At 46.4% G+C, this 20,658-nt stretch overlaps 1 long non-coding RNA gene across 1 annotated transcript; it reads left to right on the top strand.

Moving 5' to 3' along the window:
* The first annotated feature begins 11,804 nt into the window (after positions 1 to 11,804).
* Positions 11,805 to 16,949, top strand: LOC144822332 (uncharacterized). The gene is made up of 2 exons (XR_013608600.1): positions 11,805 to 12,031; positions 16,720 to 16,949. It is a non-coding gene; the product is annotated as an uncharacterized LOC144822332 (long non-coding RNA).
* Positions 16,950 to 20,658: the final 3,709 nt, after the last annotated feature.

The following is a 20,658-nucleotide window of genomic DNA, read 5'->3' as shown; positions in this document are numbered from 1 at the left end:
CCACCTACCAATTAGACTTAAAAATCTGGGGTTCTCACAGATCCAGGCAATGCTCTACGGCTCCCCGATTCCCCACGCCATTCAGTCAGTGACTCGTTACCCTCCTTGCATGGCGCTCCACACTGTGTTACACCCGCTGGGATGCTAAGCTCACACTTCAGACACCTTTGTGGCATGCACTTGGACAAGGAAGGTGGCGGAGTTGAAAGTGATCAAGAAATGGGATCTCATTGGCATTATGCAACTCAGAGATGTTTGGTCGGGAGGGTCACCTGCGCACCTTTCAGGACTTACAGAGCCTATACTCCCTAACGCGCCATTAACCTTTACGTTCCTGCAGGCAGTACTCTTCCTGAGTTCAGTCCACTAGAGGCCAAACTTCTTATAGGGGACAAGTGGGGGGGGGGGTGGCGGGGGGGAGGAAATGTCCCAGATTTACTGTTCTCTTATTAACAATTCTCCTACCACATTTGAGAATCCAACGGACACACTGGGAGCGATGGCTGAGTCCCCTGCAAGACGAAGACTGGTGGGACGCCCTTATGGCTCCCTGAGAGATTACTATCTCAGCCAGATTGCAATTGATCCAAATTTACTATCCCCACTGCACCTATTTCACTCCAACCAGACAGCGTGATACCTCCATACTCTAAGTTACCTGCGGTGTGCTGAAATGTCTGCAAACGTTTACCATATGAGCAGTCCTACACTGCTCTAACGAAATACTAGGCGGATGTAGTGGGTGAATTGAATGCGGTCCTGTGATGGGATGTCCCACTCACTTCCCTTGTCCTTCTTTGGGGAGTTCTGGCACACTTGGGAGGCTCTCAAGACAACATAGCATTCCTGGGCATGACCACCATGGTGGCCAAGCATGACATAGCGCCAAGTGGAAAGACCTTGCCCATCCACAGTGACACATTGGCGCAGAGGGGGGGATTGGTGTACCACAAAGGAAAAGCCTGTGTATGAGGAGAGGGGATGTCCGGCCAAATACAAACAAGTATGGGGCAAATGGCTGGGCCTACTGGGCTAAAGGAAATATGGACGTGTATGGGTTCCTACTATTTCTGAGATTCTGGTCTACAGGCCATTACACTGTCATGCGAATGTGGCTGTTAGCTGACTATCAAATACTATCAATGAAACGTACTGTATGCTGTTGTGCTATGAAGTGTCGTGTCATTGTTTTAAAACCTAATAAAGTTGATTATGAACAAAGAAAATCATACGTGAATGTTATGCATGAGTGTGTATGTGGCCAGTGTTGTACAAGCATGAAGCAAAAGCCTTCAAGTTCCATTTTGGTAGCCCATGGCATGTTCCTCTGCACAAGATGGAGGTGAGGTTATTTTCCTACACAACGGAAGTGTATTGCTGACATTCCTGGGGCTGGGGGGAGGAGGCCTAGATATTGATTTAGGAAAAGAAGAGACAATGTTCTTTCAGAAATACAATTAGGATTTTTGTTGAGAGGAGCTCCTGATTAGTCTTCCTGTAGCACTGCTATTTTGCGGGTGGTGGGGCTGAAGGGTGGGGCAACAGTTAAGGTGAAACAGGCTCCTTTAGGTGAAGTCAGCCTCTTGTCTCTTTCCTGACCACTGGTCAGTGTGGCTATTGATAGCAGGTGCGGAAAGCTCACACCTCTTTGTGCCTCTGCTATTTGTACTCCAGGCATGAGCCTACCCTGCTGTGTGAAGCATCTCTCTACACTAAGGAAAAACCTGTCTCTGGTGAACATCCTGGAGAGACATGTCAAGGCAAAACCACCTCAAACCGGGTCTGAAAGTGCAGACGGAGAACCCACATCCCCTATCTGGAATGTTCCAGTTCCAAGTTCCCTATGATGAAGAAATGGAGCACTTTGCAGAGTATGTACAGGACTGCTGTGCAAACAAAGCTGATGTCTGTCTGACAGTTAACTTCACAGAATATGGGAGCACCTTATCCATCATGTCTCCTACCCAAAGAGGGAGTGCGCCAGATGCATGCTGCGAGTTAATGCCTGCCATGCAACAAGACCTGACAGACCTGTGTGTATTAAAATACTTTTCTTTAACACAGTAAAGCACGTGGTTAAATAATCCATTCTTGCACTTTTGTGTGATTATTAATTTGATGTTGAAGCACACCCACACTTCTTCCCTAAGAAGCCTGTGACGGCTTGCCAGCACTACCACAAACAGTCAAGTATCGAAGGGGTGTACTTGGCCCAGTTTGCAGAGCCAGTAGCACAGGCCCCCTGCATTCCAGAGAACAACGACCTTCAATCCCTCTCGGATGAGGTCCAGTAGTACCTCTTTGTTCCCTGGTCCATAGAATGGAGTTTGACAGGTATACCTCCATGACCTTATCTTTCTCTGTTGGCAGTCCCTGGAATCTGGAACTACCAGCGGCATCTAATGGCCAAATATCATTCAGGGGTCATCTCTAGTAAAATGGTGTGCATTCCAGGAATAATGTTGACCACCTCTTAAATAATGGTGGTATCAGCATAATGGTTACTCTGGTTAACATTAATTGAACATCTGTGTTTTAATTATGTGCCTCCGCAAAGAAATTCCATTCTTAACATAAATATAGCATCCTTGATCTACCTTTAGCCACCTCTGGTTTAATGGTGCCAACTCGTAGAACAGCAAAACACACAAGATGATGGACGGAATGTTGCACAATGGCAAAACATTCACCCCCAGTCACAGATCTGGGTTTAATCCATCGTTATTTTGCTCACCAAGCCACTCCAGTTCAGACATGGCCATTCAGGATTGGCCGCAGGGCAGGCTGGGAGTCTGTGCCTGAAAAAGAGAAAGAGTAGAAGAGCGCAAACGGCTGAAGGTATAATATTATTATGATTTTTTTATTTCCCCCCTCACTTTTCGACTCCTATGCACTCAAAGTCCCCCCGCCCACCCCTCCACTCGCAGGGAACACCGGTAAGTGGTTTTATAGAGGAGGACTCCAGCGCTCAGCTTGGTTTCCTGATTCAGTCTTGCAATTGCCATTAGAAATACTTCCCCTATTCAGCTTTGTCTCTTAATGTTTACACTGTCTAGCCCTATTTCTGTCCTATGTTATGCCTGTCTCTCAACACCCTCAGTCCCCTGTCTCAAGACATCGTTGTGCTACTTGTTTCATGTCTCCTCAACCTTTTACTTTTAATCTGACCCTCCTTCCTTTTCTCACATTCTTACTCATTCTGTATTCCATTTTCCCTCATTCCCACCCCTATTCCTATCTTTTTGGCCAGCTATTTTCAATAAATTAATTTGACTTTCTCACCTCTGTTCCTGATCACCATCTCTTTGAAATAACTTTGCTAAAGAAATGATTCTTATTAAGAATAATATATCCTGCCTCTATCTACCAATAACCATTGCTTATTCAGGGTCAATACTGCGGTGGAAGAGGTGTGGCGCCGCGGCCAGGGCGACTGATGCTGGAATCTTGGGGACCACGGGTTCGATCCCCGGCTACGGCGGCAGGTCAGCCCAGCACCATGTGACTCTGGGCAATAGCTCGCTTAATCTTCCCGACTGCCCCCCAGCGCCTAGAGACCCTTACGGGTGATTGTGCGCTTTACAAATGTGGACTTTACTTTACTTTACTTTTAGTTCACCGAAGGTGATGCATTTCTTCCAGTACAAAAACAGAGACAAAGCAAGTCAGTGGGTCCATGATTGATCGCGCCTCTAGGTCAGACCTGAAAAAAGGGACTGGAGGAGTCAAACATGCAATAAAGAATATCAGGATGTGGTTTTGTTTGAAAAACATATTTTTAACTGAACAAATACAGGAGTAAGCACGAGGAAGAAAGTAGACTGGGAAGTGGCCTAAGATAACTCCATAGATGGTTTATTCAGTCATTCCTCTAGGTATGGGTTGATAATTAACTTTCAACTAGACCTATTGCTTCCAAAATAAAAGAACGGGCTTGGGGACAGTCTCCTTCTACCATTAACTTATTTGGATTAGCCACTGCCTTATGTCATTGTCAACCACATCTTAGATTAACCCAGAGGAGTATTTCTCTTTCACTTCCAAGCTATTGGCTATTTGGTGTATCATATAATATAACCTCCTTTGAGGTGCTTTCAATGACATGGATAAAGGACTGTCCTATATCTAAAAAGCACACTCAACCGTCATCTTCAGTTCCGTATATTTTATATGAATTGTATCTAGAACGCAATTTTTTGCAGAAGACATTTTTTGAAAGCTTTTCTCATGACTCATGTGTGACCCAGTCCCTTACATTGCCTCCTACTTTCTCTTTGACTATCACTTTGGACTGTCACACTGGGTTCAGGCAGGCCAAATTTAATAAAGAAAATGAAATTAGGATGTGTGTAAAATATGTGGGCACATGGACAGAACATAATGGAGCAAGGCAGAAGCAAGACTATATTGAAGTCTCCCTTGTTAGAATGGCCATCGCCAGTATCACCACCACAGACGTCACCAGTGCCACAAACGTACCACATCACTACTAGCAATAGCATCACCAATATCACTCCAAAAACACCCCCACCAATAATTCAAATACCAACACCAATACCACCACCATTAATTCCAACAATACCATGACCAAATACCAATACCACAACCAATACTACAACTGCATTCACCAATACCACCATATTTATCATTATTACCACTGCAGGAAATCTGCCTTTCTGTGTGATCATCCCAAATAATTCGCCTTTTGCTGGACCCTATATTTTTGCTGGCTTTGTGCACTTTCCCTTTGCTAACTAGTAGTAACTATTAGTAAACTGCTTGCTTTCTCCCTCTAAAACTTGGTTGAATTGGCATATTCCTAATTGGCATATTTAACTTGCCTATAAGTCGCTAGTATATAGTACAAAACATACCCAGGGACTGTAAGTTACATGCCACTAGTGGACTTCAGAACCCTTTGTTCCAATTTGATCTGTAAAAATAAACCTTTTTTTACAGGTAACCCCCTTCTTTTTAAATATTAAATAGTCTACAGTGTTGTTAAACTGACTCTTCTTCTCCCAGTGTCCCAGAGGAGTTCTATTATCAGCTTATCCAGGACTTCGAAGACCCATCTCTGTATGCCGAAAAGGGTTCCCTGAAAGAGATAGAGGAATCTAGGGAGTAAAACAATCTTGCTAAAAGCTATTTTATCCATCAGTGATAGTTTGAGTATTCCAGAATCTTATGCTCTTTTTCAAACCCTCTATAATCCTGTCCAAGTATGCCATTTCAAAGTCATATGCCTCCTGTGTTTTTATTTTTATTTATTGTAAAAGTTTTATATAGCGCTAGCTTGACCCATAGGTATCAGAGCGCTTTACATACACACTGTGAAAAACAGAAGGACATTACATTACATAGTGATCCGGCAGTAAGGACGCAAACCAAAGACAAAAAATAAAGCATGAGAAATAAATAAGCAGTGCAACGAAGGGGGAGAGAACAATAAAAAGAAGACGGTGATTTAACATAGTCCGGTCACCAACTATCCTTGAATGTCAAGAGAGAGAGGAGTCAACTCGGATATTGAAGTCTAGGTTAGTTGACGTTGGTCAGGAAGTATTTGTTAAGGAGATGGAGTTTCAGGTCCCTTTTGAAACAGGAGAAGGAGGGGTTGCATCTGAGGACTCCAGGGTGGGCATTCCACATCCTAGGAGCGTTGCCAGAAAACGATCGGTATTGGGTGGTTTTCTTTTTCAGTTTCGGAGAAATAAGAAGGAGTGAGTTGGAGCTTCTCAGTGTTCTGGATTGACCTGACCTTACCAGTTTGTTGTTTAGGTAGTTGGGGGCAGGAGAGTGAAGGGGTTTGTGTGTGATGCAGGCAAGCTTGTAAATACACCTCCCTTCCATGGGAAGCCAATTGAGGGAGTTGAGAGCTGGACTGATGTGTTCAAATCTTTTTACTCCAGATACAAGTCGAGCGGACATGTTCAGCACTGCCCTTAGAGGGGCTAGGTGAGCTTTTGGAGTCCCTGTATGGATGGCGTTCCCGTATTCGATTTTAGAGAGAACTAGGGATTGGACTACTGTCTTGAGGTCATCATGGGGAAGAAAAGGTTTCAATTTCTTGAGGTGTTTTAGAGAGAAAAGAGCACTTTTTGCAGGGTTTTTTATGTGGGCCTCCATTGATAAGTTCTTTTCAAGGGTGATGCCTAGAGACTTAACTGAGTCGGATAGGGCGAGGGGGCAGTTTAGGGCAACCAAATTCTTGAGCCACGATTGGATAGGAAGATGGATGCTTTTTGGAGAGAATAGGATAGTTCTCTTTAATCAGGGTTGAGCTTTAAATGGTTAACGTTGAACCAAATTTGGATCTCGGTTAGAGTGGTATTGAGGTGTTGGATGTCGCTGGGAGACTTGATTCTGAAATAGATTTGGGTGTCATCCGCGTAAAGGTGGTATTTCACTCCAGCTTTTTTCAAGATGATTGTGAGGGGCTCCATGAAGAGATTGAAGAGGGACGGGGAGAGGATCGAGCCTTGTGGGACCCCAAGTGTAACTTTTGTTCGCTTTGAGAGACAGGAGTTAATTTTAATTTGTTGCGAGCGCTGTTGAAGGAAGGAGGTGAACCATTTTAGTACTGTGCCATTGATGCCGGAACGCTTCGACAGGGTCTTCAGAAGAGCTGGATGGTTTACTGTGTCAAATGCCGCAGATAGGTCAATAAGGATGAGTAGGCAGGCATCACCTTCATCTAAGGCGTTGTGAATGTCTTCGGAGACGTTGAGTATAGCAGTTTCCGTGCTACAGCATTTTCTGAATCCAGATTGAAAGGCGTCAAGGAGTTTGAACTCATCAATGTGTTTATTGAGTTGGTGGAGAACACATTTCTCAAATGTTTTTGTAAGGAATGGGAGGTTAGAGATAGGTCTGAGGTTGTTAAGATCATTTGGGTCAGCCCCAGGTTTCTTGAGAATGGGTGTGATTTGTCCTAGTTGAAGGGAGTCTGGGACACAGCCTGAGGTGAGAGAGGTGTTGATGATTTTTGTCCAGAAAGGGGAAATGGTGTGGTTGAGTTCTTTTATAATTGTGGTTGGGAGGGGGTCCATAGTGTGGGAGGAAGGTTTTAGATTAGAAATTATATTGAATACCTCATTTTCCGACATTAGCTCAAAGTCGGACGAATGCGCATTGTTTTTTAGTTGGAGGCAAGTCTGATTGTCCTTGTTAAGAACTCTTTCCGAGTGGTCAAGGGTGGTTGAAGGGGGGCAGGTTAATAGGAAAGGAGGGTTAGCGGTTTGTATGAAGGATTGATCAATTTTAGAGACTTTATTAGTGAAGAAGGTGGCAATTTCTTCACATTGCTCATTGGTGGCTTTGATTTCTTGAGCGGGGGTGCAGTTAGTTTGGCTTTTGACAATGTTGAAGAGTTCTCTTGGTCTATTTTTCGCCAGATCTAGTTGGCTGCGGAAAAAAGACGCCTTTTCACTGAAAATTAGATTTTTGTATGCCCGTCGAGCAGATCTAAGTTGTGTTAGATGTAAGGTCGAGGGGTTTTGTCTCCAAGACCTTTCCGTTTGTCTGAGTTGACGCCGTTCATCATTCAACTCCACGTTAAACCAGGGTTTAGATTTCGTTCGCCTCAGTTGTTTGACATTGAGAGGAGCTACTTGGTCTAAAACCTCTGTCATTTTTTAGTTAAAGTGTGAATTGAGGTCATCAGCCGTCCATGATGAGGGATGAAGTTGAAGATGGGGATGAATCTTGGCTTCAAGATCGGATAAAGGGACTTCTTTGATGTTTCTGGTCAAGAGTTTAGGTTTGACATCACAAATAGGTTGGAGGCTGGCAGGTGTGTCAATCCTGAACAGAATGAGGTGGTGGTCGGACCAGTCAATGGGAGAAATCGCTCTCAGTGAGACCAGTTCGTTGTTGGTAATGATCGCATCTAGTGTTGCAGCTTTGATGTGAGTTGGTTTATTGCAGAGTTGCTTGAGGTTATATACTTCCAGAAGGTTGGATAGGTTCAGGACAGTGGAGTCTTCTGGGTCGTTCCAGTGGATATTGAGGTCACCCAAGAACACGTCTTTAGTGTCCGTCAAGGAGAACCGTGTTATTAGGTCTGTTAGTTCTTCGGGGAAAAGGGAACGCTCTCCAGGAGGATGGTAGATGGTGTGAAATTTGATGGGTGGGGAGCCCTTGGCAGTGAGAATCCCAAGATAATGGACCACCTTGGTCCCCCAGGGGTGACTCAAGAGAGGCAAGTCTAAGTCTGGTTGCCCTGCCAAGCTCCCCAGTGGAAACAGCTTGGACTTGTTGCGTTTAACATTTTGTCCTTTATGTTCTCCAAATTCAGACAGGATATTCAAAATGATTGGTACAGAGTATCTAGAGATTCTAAGATATAGCAATGCATCGTCTTTATAGAGGGAGACCACATGAGTAGCCTCCCCAATCTGTAAGCCCCAACCCTTTAGCATTGTCCTGAGGCAACAAGCAAGTGGCTCCATGGCGATTACAAAAAGAAGCGGGGATAGGGGGCACCCCTGGCGTGTCCCCCTACTCAACCTGAATCTCAGCGATAAACTTCTTTCCACCAAACCCTGGCCAAAGGAGCTCTAGATAGCAACCAAACCCATTTGACGAAGGCATCCCCAATGCCTGCTTTACACAGTGCCTCCCACAGAAAGTCTCATGATACTGAATCAAACGCTTGCTCGATATCCATGAATGCAAGCGCATACTGGTCAAGCTGTACGATTGGGGAGTGTAATACCAGTGATAACTGACACAGAATTTGTAACGTATTCCTGTTCGGGATAAACCGACATTGATTCTCTGTGGAGAAGTGCGGCTCACTGGTTAGAGGAGGCAGACCTGGAAGCAGAGGTCAGCCCGGGACCAGGGTTCAATTCCCGGCTCGGCGGGGTCTTGAGTCCTAAAATGTCCATGGACTCGACAATTCTCGCTCCGGTGCCTACTCGATTCACGGGTTCACACTCTGCGACTCTGGGCAATAGCTTGCTTAATCTCCACAACGGCCCCTCGCGGCGGGATGCCTGGCTTTCACCTTGCGGATACCCTGCCGGGGTTATCTCACAGGCGAATACCAGGACGGGTTCCCTAAGCAAGCGCTTAGAAACCGCTTGGTGATTTGCGCTATATAAATTCCTGTACATTTACATTTACATTCTCGGCGATCAGGCGCAGTAAGTGGGGTAAAAGTCTTGTTGCCAGGACCTTGCTTAGAATTTTCAGATTAACATTTAATATAGATGGGGGTGGTAAGAGGAGACCACTGAACTAGCCCTATTGGGTTTTAGAAGCATCACTATTAGTGCCTCTCTCATCGACTCAGGCAGTAGTTCCTTCTTATATGTTTCACTGTATATTACCAACAGCCATTTAGTTAGATCGTCCTGCCTGGTAAGGAAAAAGAATTCAGCTGGGAGGCCGTCCTGCCCGGCGTCTTCCCAGTGATCATCATTTTCATTGCCGCCATAATCTCGTGTTTGGTTAAAAAGGCGTCCAGTGTATCTCTATCCTCCCTGGACAGGCTAGGCATACATATCTAGTTGAGATAGGTCCTTATCTCTGATACGGTTGCGAGGGCTGAGGCTGCGATTATTCCATGCAGATGTTTTGCAAATATCTCTACTATATCGTGTTGTGAGGAGACCATATGACCCTGTTGGTCACGGAGTCCCGCAATTGGTGCACAGTATTTTTCATCCTTAATGAGCATGGCGAGCATACGGTTTGCTTTAGCCCTTTCCCTATGTAACCTCTTACTTCTTGCAGTCTTGCCAGGGCCGAATACTGAGGGGCTTCTCAATGAGTTCCTGTTCCAGTACAGTCATTTGTTGTTTGTCAATGCTATCTAACTGCTATTGAGTTGCTGTCTAACTCCGTATGTTATTTTTAGACATTCCCCACAGTACCACCTTCATGGCATCCCACTCGACCGCCCGGGACGAGGCACTGCCCCAGCTATCTTGGGAAGTACCCGCCTAGTGTTCGGGAGCCCTTGTGTGCGAATACTTGATCTGTCAGTGCCTGCATATTCAATCTCCATAGCGGCACCGCAGGGGGCTGCATGTGCATGCGGAGTGAAATAAGTCGGGGAAGAATGATCTGAAATGTAGAGCGCTAGGTAAGTGACATCCATTTCCCACTGCAGGGTCATATCCGTCATTAGGCAGTTATAAATATGGCAACGCATGCCTGTAGCAGGCACATAGCAGGAGTACAGCCTTTTTTGAGGGTGGCGTAGTCTCCAGACATCGTGGAGCCCCACATCCCTCATCATTTCTCACAGTGCCTCTGTCATTGCGGGCTTGGTGTCTGCTTTGGGAAGGTGATGGCCAAGTGCCTGATTTAATACGCAATTTAAGTCCTCAGCCACAATCACAACCGCTCGCACATGCGCCACCAAAACTCGCAGAATACTGCCATAAAATAGTTGGTCATCTTCTGTGGGGGCATACACATTGAACAAACATATCTCCCGAGCATCAAGTGTGCGCAAAACAAGTACATACTGACCCTCAGGGTCAATTTTCATCTATTTCGCTACAAAGGGGATCCTGGGTGCCACCCAAATCATGCCCCCCCTTGCATAGTTAGAATAAGTGGTCCCAAAGATCTGTCCACGCCACCTATGTTGAAGGGCAGGTCGGGAGGGGCTTTTTTGTCATTTTAGTGTAATTGTATTATTACCCTATTTTTTTAATTCTATGTCAGGACCGGAGGCAAGGATTATGGTTATTCTTCCTTCGCTTTATTCCAAAATTATCAAACAGCTGCTCATCAAGAAAAACATGTATAAAACTACATTTCCCATAGAACTTGGGAAAACAGAAACACAGTCTTTGTCAGTCCTTCTACAATGTTCATGCCTCCATGCCATAAGACACTGTGTCATTCTCTGCACTTCCTCTTTCTTCGCTGCTCGGCAGCTTGAGATAAGTGCTTTTCTCTTCTACTCCATGTGCAGTTTTCCTGGCTTACGGGGATATTTTTATGTATTTGGGCACGGTTTCCTTTTCAGGAACATTCTTCTGGGTTATTGTGACCGCGGGAACGCTCGGCGCTCCTGACGAATATATGATTATTCAACGATTTCAAGTTCCACGCATGCCTTTACCACGCGAATTTTACTTCGCATGTGTCTTTTGCACGCAGCATTTGACAACGCATGTTTTTACTCCGCAATCATAACGTTACGAAACATCTGACGTCCCATTTACATTTACATAATGATACTGATAGGCTACATGCAGTACGAAGGAAAAGATCGATGTTTTAAACAATAATAAACAGATTCCCTTACATTATATTTTTATTTTTATCATAATGCGCTTAATTAATACCCTAATTTACAAAGTTTTGATTTATATCTTACCCCTGTACGTCTTTCACCATCAGCCCTTTCTTCCACCGACCACGGAAACAAGCGTCAAAACACGTCTATCAAAACTGATAACGGACTTCTATTATGACGTGCTCTTTTCCTTCAGCGTTTTGAGGCATTGTAGAGCGTTTTTTTTTACGTTTTTGAAATGTTCTTCTTATTTATTTATTAATATCCGCTTGGTTTTTTTTTTTTGGGGGGGGGAACCCCCCCAACCCCCCCTAGCCTCCCCCCAGTCCCCCCCCCAGCCCCTTAATCCCCCCCTCCCCCCAGCCCCCCAAAGCCAACGCAGATCGTACTTGCAGAACGACGACAGGAAGGAATACCACTCGCGTGGTAAAGACGGTCGTTGAAGGCTTACGCGTGGGAAAGACCTTTGCGTGGTGAGTGACGCGTGGTAAACGTTATGCGTGTTATTTGCTTCGTAGTAAATGATGTTTCCCGCTCCTGACGCGGTTTGTATTTGTTATCGCGGCCCGCGGAGCGGGCCGCCGCCCACCAGAGGGCACTGTGGGACCGCCGCGTCTCGGTGATCCGGAGCGCGCTTCTGTCGGATTCGAGTGAAGCAGCGCTCCGGGCACCGTTTCTGCCCGCGCTCCGACTTTGCTGCCTGAAGCGCCCAGCGAGACTGGGTCTGTACTAATTTAGCAGTCCTACGCCCATGTTCCTGCACGGGTAGGTAGTGGTGTGGCTACACCAGCTTTCGAGCCTCACGCCCTGTTCAGGGTCTGTACTCTTGTGTGGTCTTAGGGCCTTCCTTACTGTCTTACACTCGGCCAGGCAGCTACCCCCTGTACCTTGAGGGTGTGGTGGTGTCTCAGGGACCTGACAACTCCCCATACAAATTGTGTGCCTTTGGCCCCTAAAATATCCTGAGTGACCCTCAGCAATAAATTCCTTGCGTGCTGCATGAGTGTGCCTTTGGCTTTTAGCTTGTGCCTTATTCCTTGGCCATGGAGCACGAATATTATGAGGAGGAGGACTCCCTTTCCTACCTACAGTGGGATGACGATTTTTATGCAAAGGTGGATGATTCTATCTATAGAGCAGTCAATGAGCTTATGACCCCGATGGAACAGCGTTTAGCTGATAAGATTGATCAATTGTGCTCGAAAGTGTCACAGCCACCCCAGATCAACCCGGCAGAGGCCCCGGAGGAAACCCCGAGGGAACCTGACGGTTCCCCTCTCCCAGAAGGGGTGTGATGGGGGGGGTTGTTAAAGATGCCTTTGAACGCCTCAAACAGGCGTTCTTGGAACACACGGCGCCCATAGTGCATCCCCAGGAGTTGGTTCCCCCAATTCGGACCCCCAACCGGCTTATCCCCAGACCCAGCAAGGGGATACTCCTAACGTCTCTGATGATGAGGCAGGTTCCTTCAGGTCCTGGCGCCCCTTGGGTTCTTCGGAGTCGCCTAAGGCAGGCATTGCCGATATGTTAGACCCGGATGATATTGTGCACCCGTGGTCGGCTGAGTGGATTCCTTCGGAGAAGGTTGCCTTGTATGTAGTGTCCCGGCTCAGGAAACCGCTAGAGAATGAGACCAGAAGTCGGCTGCGAGCGGCATGCCCCGGGCCTACCCTGGACGGCAAGGTAAAACTTACCTCAGAAATTGAAGGAAAGATGGCCACCTTCTTAGCTAAGTTCATCAAGGACCCTAAAAAATGGATAGATCGGTCCTGGCGTGCATGCCAGGACAAGCTACTAGACGCCATTGGTCCAATGACCAAAATCCTGAACATGGCGGAGGAAGCCCGTAGTTCGGGTTCCTTGATTGATCCTTAGGTATTGTCAGCCTGGGCGCAAAGGGCAATCTGCTTTATGGGCAATGCCAATTGTGCCCTCTCAACAGAAAGACATAGGTCCCTTTTGATCAAGGTTGACCCTAAGTTGGGTGAATTGGCCTGTTCAGAAGCGGGGGCAACGGCACAAGGGGGTTTATACGGAGAGCCCTTCGTAAAAGAACTGGGCAAGTTCGTCGCCACTTTTACATCCTTAGATAAGGCTCAGGCAAACATCAAAAGAGTCTTTAACCCCGGGTTTTCCGCGGGGCCAGTCGGGGTAGGAGCTGCCCGCCCGGCCGTGCTCAACACCAGAACCCCCAAGGCAGGGTGCATGGCCCCGGACGCGGGCAATATAAAACGGACCAGCGTTTTACCAACTTTTACCCGACAGGAGGGCAGCGCTTCCGAGGCCGAGGAGGTTACAGAGGCGGTGACGGAAATGCTAACGGTGAGTGTTCCGCCAGCTGCGCTGGTGCGAGTTGGGGTAGGTTGGCGCACTTCTTCCCCGCTTGGGAAGCTCTTACAAGGGACGCTTGGGTGTTGCAAACAGTGAGAGGTTTCCAAATAGAATTTTACGGATCCCACCCGGCATGACGTCCGTCCGCGCCCATTCGTTTTCAGCGCTGAGGACGCAGTTATGGTAGACGAGGAAGTAGCCGACTTGCTCCGAAAAGGAGCGGTGTGTCACAAAGGTCCATCCGGGGTTTTTTCTCAGCAACCTGTTTTTGGTGGACAAGATGGACAGAGGTCGGAGACCGGTGATCAACCTTCGGGAGTTCAACGAGTGGTTGGTGTACAGTCACTTCAAAATGGAGTGCATTAATTTGTTCAGAGATGTACTCCTACCACTCGATTGGATGGTGCGGCTGGACCTGAAGGATGCGTACCTCGTGGTCCCGATTTTTCCACCGCACATACGATTCCTTCAGTTTCTTTTGCGGGGACAAGCCTACGAGTTACAGTGCCTTCCGTTCGGGCTTTCCTCTGCCCCGTGGTGCTTCACCAAGGTCCTCAATCCGGCGGTGGAATACTTGTGAGCACACGGGGTCCGCTTGATCGTCTACTTAGACGATATTCTAATCTTGGCCCAATGCCCTTTGCAACTACGGGGTCATCTGCAGATGGCGGTGTCTTTGCTCGAGGACTTGGGGTTCATGATAAATGAGCAGAAGTCCCTCCTAGTCCCAGCCCAGAAGGCGATTTTTCTGGGATTTGTGATTGACTCAGTCTCATATTCTCTAAGCCTACCCTCCAGAAAGGTACCAAAGATTCGGCACAAAATTCGGCAGACCCTGGCCGAACAGGGGACTTCTCTGCGTCAGTTAGCCCGCCTGGTGGGTCTCTTTTCGGCCTCCATTCACCATTTTTCCGGGTACGTTGCATTACCGAGCCCTTGAGCGCTTAATAGCACATCACCTGTGAAGAGGCCTGATGTACTCTCAGGTAGTTCCTTTGACGGACGAGGTGCACAAAGAGCTAGAGTGGTGGCTTTCCCACATGGAGACTTGGAACGGTAGAGCCATCTTTGGTTCCGCTCCCGATTTGATAATAGAGTCAGACGTCAGCTGAGCGGGCTGGGGCGCACGGTGTGGGAAATTCTCCACCGGCGGAAGTTGGTCTCCTTAACACCTTCATATCAACTGTCTGGAGCTTTTAGGCTCCTTTGCAGTCCGTTGCTGGACCAAGGATCGCGTGCAAGCCTCGGTACTCCTCAAGATGGACAATGTGTCCGTGGTCAGGTATATCAATCACCTGGGGGGCTCTCGGTCCAAAGCCCTGAACATGGCGAAGCAGTTCTGGGAGTTTTGCCTCTCCAATCAGATCTCGGTCACAGCAGAATATCTCCCAGGTCGGGAGAATTTGGTGACTGATTGGCATTCCTGCTACCTGCAGGACACCAGCGTTTGGAAGCTGGACCCGGAGATTTTTCGGCACCTGCAGCAATGCTGGGGACCTTTCTCCATAGACCTTTTTGCTTGTCGCACCTTCCCCGTTTTTTCAGTTGGAGACCGGATCCGCTGGCAGTGGGAACCGATGTATTCACTCAGGATTGGAGTCAAGTGAGCAGCTATGCGTTTCCGCCGTTCTCCATGATCACCCGGGCAGCTGCCCCGGTGCGCAGGCAGGGAGCCTCGTTGGTTCTGGTAACGCCGGTATGGAGGTCTCAAGTTTGGTTTCCAGTTCTTCTGGAACTTTCTTGGGATTTTCCAATCCCACTCCGCCAAACTCCCCATCTTCTCTTGAGTCCAGAGGGAACCCCTCACCGTCTGGTGGAGGACGGCTCACTTCATCTCATGGCGTGGCGGATTACAGGCAATGCTGGAGATTGCCGGGCCTTTCGGAGCACGCTGAACTCCTACTGTCCAAAGCTTGGGCGGACAGTACGTCCAAGCGATACAGATCGGCCTGGATGAGATGGGTATGTTGGTGTATGGGACGGTAAGTGGATCCCGTGGTCGCAGATTTAATGCATGTGCTTAACTACCTAGCAGAGTTGGCAAAGAAAGGTTTGACGTATAGGTCTGTAAACACGGTACGTTCAGCCATTTCAGCGGGTCACACTCCGGTGGACGGTGCACCGTTGGGGGAGCATCCTTTCTTCTGTAAGCTTCTCAGAGGTATCAGATTATCTTTACCTCTAGAACCCCGCTATTCAGTCCTCTGGGACATTAATCTGGTTTTGAACTTACTGTTATCTTGGCAACTGAACCGCTTCCTTTCTAGGAAGGAATTGTCTGCAAAATTAGCAATGTTGCTATGTTTGGTATCATGCAGGAGAGTATCAGATGTCAGGGCCTTAGATATTACAGCGAGAGTTTTCTCCCCGGAGGGTGTAACTTTTACAGTAAGTAGACGCACTAAATCCAATACCCGTACAATTTCTTATCCTGCTTTTCAAGAGTCACCGAAGCTATGTGTGGTGCAATGCCTGAAAGCCTATGAGGAAGCTACGGAGGAAGTCCGCCTTCCGGGCGAACGACAACTCCTCATAGCCCTCAAGAAGCCATTTAAGGCGGTGTCATCTCCCACTATAGCCCGTTGGGTGCAGTGGATAATGCAAGAGGCGGGCATCAATACAAGAGCGTTTGGTGCACATTCAGCACGGGGGCGATGGCCTCGAAAGCATTCAGCTTAGGTGCTCGGTTGGAAGACCTTATGAAGGCAGCGGATTGGTCATCGGATTTGACCTTTAAAAGGTTCTATTTTAAACCCCTGCAGAATGTGGCCTAGGTGGTCATAAATAAGCTTTAAAGGAGCATAATCCTCGCCTCCGGTCCTGACATAGAGTAGAAATTTGCTTAGCCTACGAGAAGGTAAGTTTCAATTCTATTAAGGACGCGGAGGCGAGGATTATACCTCCCAGCAAGCTCTTCGGTTGCTCTCCCGCCCCATACTGTCGTAAGTAATTCTTTCTCTATTATAAAGGGGTAATGGGATTCAATAGTGTGGTTTCTGCAATTTTGATTGCTGGTTGTTTATCGATCTTCATCTTTGATGCTTACATGCGTAATTTGGTTGCAAATTTGGTTTATGCCTAGTATGGTACTGTTCAAAGAATGATGATGTTGTCTCTTTCAGGCAATGATGGTGTAAAACAGAATGCTTAAACGTGGGAGACCTCCTCCAGCGAAGAAAGAGGAAGTGCAGAGAATGACACAGCGTCTTATGGCATGGAGTCATGAACATTGTAGAAGGACTGACAAAGAATGTGTTTCTGTTTTCCCAAGTTCTATGGGAAATGTAGTTTTATACATGTTTTTATTGACAAGCTGCTGTTTGATAATTTTGGAATAAACGAAGGAAGAATACGCATAATCCTTGCCTCTGCATCCTTAACAGAATTGAAACTTACCTTCTCGTAGGCTAGGCAAATTTCTATTCAGTATGGAGCTTTTATTGATTTGCGTTTTGACATTATTACTGTCTTAGTACAGTATAAATGCTTTACAATTGTCTCCAAGTTAAGCCCGTTATTTTTGATTTGCTTTTGCATAAATACTTTACACATTGTCCAAAGTTAAGTTTGCCCATTCTGTCCCATAGCTACCAGGGGTTGACCACAGTTTAATTTAGTGACTTTGAAGTTTCACCCTGACAAAAGTTGTGATTGTTCCTTGAGGTAAGGTGAGTCGTCACCCATCTAAAATAATAATCAATTTCTTACAATCACCAATAACAACACCAATACCACTAACAACACCACCAATATTGCACAATCACCAATATGACACACTACAACAACTACACCACCACTAATGCCACCACTAATACTACCTAAACCAAAACCACCACTAACAATACCACCATCACAAATACCAATACCAAAGCTACCACCACCATGACTTCTGCTAATAGCTTAACCAATTTTCCTGTAACAGCAATATTTAAACTACTTATAATACCACCAATACCACCACCATCACCAACCAATCAATACCACATTACCAATATCACTAATACTACCAGCATACAACACCACAACCAATACCACTGCTAATACCACTATTGATACCACCAATAGCAATACCATCACACTAATACCACCACAATACCAATAATATCATCCCCAAGACCACCACTAATTCCATTACTACCGGAAACACCACAGTACAACAGCACCACACCAGTAATATACCACTAATATCACCTTTATTACCACTAACTATGTCATCAATAACACCACCAAAGCTACTAATAGCACCACCAATACTCTCACCCTCACCAGTGCCGCCAAGGGCAACACTACCATCAACACCAATACCACCATCCCAATAAATTCAAATACCACCACACAAACACTAGTACCACCACCATTACCACCACCCCAACACCACGAATGTAACCACAACTAAGTACCACTGTCAATACTGCAGCACCATTACTAAGCATTGATAATGCAAATCGGTCTGGCTTTCATGTGCAATAGAATCATAGCTGCTAAGTTTTCAGATTATTTATGAGTGACATTTCTATGCATTCAGTGTAGGTAAGAGTGACATTCTACTGACAAATGTGTGGCACTTTGAGGGACACATTCTTGTGACTAAAACTAAGCAATGAAGGGAATGTAAATAGAAAATGTATTTTGGGAAATTAGTCGATTGCTCGAAAAGGCTAAAAAAACGGCTACAAATCCCATGAAATGGAAGATCAGTAACACACATGGTGGTGAATTCCCTTGCTGGAGAAATCTGTGTGGCGTCTAGTCACAAGTTTGACTTAGCATGAAATAGTGTAGAGTGTTAAAGTGTCTGCTGCAAAGCACAATGCAGGTCATATATTTGTATTTCATGTAGAAAGATAAGTAGACTACTGTTTTGCTGCAGACACTATTGTGTTATATGCAGGTCACAAGTTGTAATCATGTTATGTTATGTTATAGGTATTTCTAAAGCACGGCGATTATCCTAATGTGTCTTGGCGCTAACATCTATTCTCTGAGCAAAAATAGGATGCAACGTTACAGGTTAAGAAACCAGGTTTTCAATCCTTTCCTAAACGTAAGGAGGTCGGTGGCATTTCTAAAATATAGGGGAAGGTTATTCCAGGCCTTTGCTTTACAACAACTTTATTTCAGAATTAGCTCCAGTTTGACCTGTATCACTCCACAGCACCGCGCGGAGATACACCTTCGGGTGTGATTCCGGCGCGTTACAAGCCCATAAATAAATAAAATAAATTTGCTGCGCAAACAATAAAGCTTCTCCCACCCAATGAGGCTTTTTTAATGGGTGGTACTATCACCAACTTGGCTCCACAGAAGCGACGGGTTCTTCTGGGTAAGTACCACCGCATCATTGTATTATAGCTCAGTGAGTCATGAACCATCATCAAGGACCTTCACGTAAACTGCAAGCATAAGTGTAGAATGCTGCTGTTTTTCCCAGTCTTTAATTATGCTAATTAATCTTTTGAGAGTTACTAAAAACGTACTACTAAGTGCTATATTAATAGTTATTTGTGTCATTTCACATATAGCAAATATCTCTGAACTTTGTTTAGTCCATCTATTACATACAAAGTTTCGAACTTGATCTAAATCATACTTTAGTGATAGCGATTGTGAAGTGACCAGCTGAAGTGCTTTGTTTTCTTGAGACTGTTAGGATCAATAAGTTAAGCTCTGGATAAGCCCCAACATGGGCAAGACTCGAACAAAAGGAGTGCTAATGGCTCTTAAAGTGAGGTATTTGTGTTGGGACTACATGGACCAGAGCGTGAGACCCCCCTCACCCCCTAAACACAACAGATCACTGGATTAAAAGGCGACCCCCATAGTGCTTTCATTTGCGCCTCTCCAGGGCCAGGTCTAACTACTGCACACACAAGTTAATGGCCCGAGGCCCAAGTGCACCATTGAAAAAGCTTACTTGAAGTATCTGCATTCAGCCGCACCGGCTGTGACAGACACCCGAAGACAATATATATGTTGTTCTCTGGCTGGGGACAGATGAAGTGACTCCTGCAGTCATAGGTCACTGGTGTGCAGGTTACTTTAGGGGTGCTGAGGGGCCCCTCAGAGAGGGAGGGGCTGACTAACTCTGCTCAACCCACAGCCTTTGAAAGTTTAACTTGCTGGCTCACAGTGAAGGTTTGGGGGTAACTTAAGTTGTTGGGTGTGGCCTGGTCCCAGTGCACTGCAGCGCCCCTCCAAGGCTGCTCCCTGACTATGGATGCTTCTTAGTGCTGTATGCTATGCAGGGGCACTCTGCAGCACTCCTCACCAGGCCCGCCTGGGACAATGTACAAACATAAGCACCCCCTGCACCGTAGAGCAGGATCTGGGCCGGATGGAGTGTCACGTGAGAAGAGAGGAGTTGGGCCCAGGCTATGATGCCTGGTATCCATGGCAACCAGTCACCTCTGCTTAATCGTGGGCCCAGCTCACACTTTGCCTTGGGGCACACAACACAGAAACCACTCTGCTTGTCAAGCTGAACTGAGAGCTGCTGCTCCTCAAGCAATTGTTTCTGTGAGGTGCCTCAAAATATGTGACTTTACATTTGTGTTTAGCAATGTAGGGACTTGCATTTAAAATGTGTTAAAATAACTTGTGATGCGTGGCATTTGGCATACTGAACTGCATGGAAATATCATTTCGGCATGTCTGAATTGGCACATTAACCCCAGGGCCAGGTCCTCAAAGCATTCAAGGACGCAATTGTGGTCCCCCTCCTAAAAAAACGGGAGCAGACCCGCAGAACTTATCCAACTATCGGCCCATCTCCCTGCTCCCCTACCTGGTCAAGGTTTTCGAAGCCCTGGAATATTCTGAATATCTAGACCCTCAACAAGCAGGATTCCGACCTGCTCACTCAACAGAGACAGTGATTCTAGCTGTACTGGATGCCCTATGAGAAAAAGCTGACAGAGGCACCCCTCAGGCCCTGGTGCTTTTAGATCTCTCGGCCGCATTTGACACGGTCGATCATGCAATCTTGATTGATTGTGTCAGGCAGGCCGGCATCCAGGACTCAGCCTTAGCTAGATTGGGTCTTTTCTCAAGGGCCGTACCCA

This window comes from Lissotriton helveticus, chromosome 3_1 (genome assembly GCF_964261635.1).
Source record: "Lissotriton helveticus chromosome 3_1, aLisHel1.1, whole genome shotgun sequence".
In the NCBI taxonomy this organism is placed as follows: domain Eukaryota; kingdom Metazoa; phylum Chordata; class Amphibia; order Caudata; family Salamandridae; genus Lissotriton; species Lissotriton helveticus.
The sequence above is the reverse complement of the archived record's forward strand: the minus strand, read 5'-3'. Positions and strand labels throughout refer to the sequence as shown.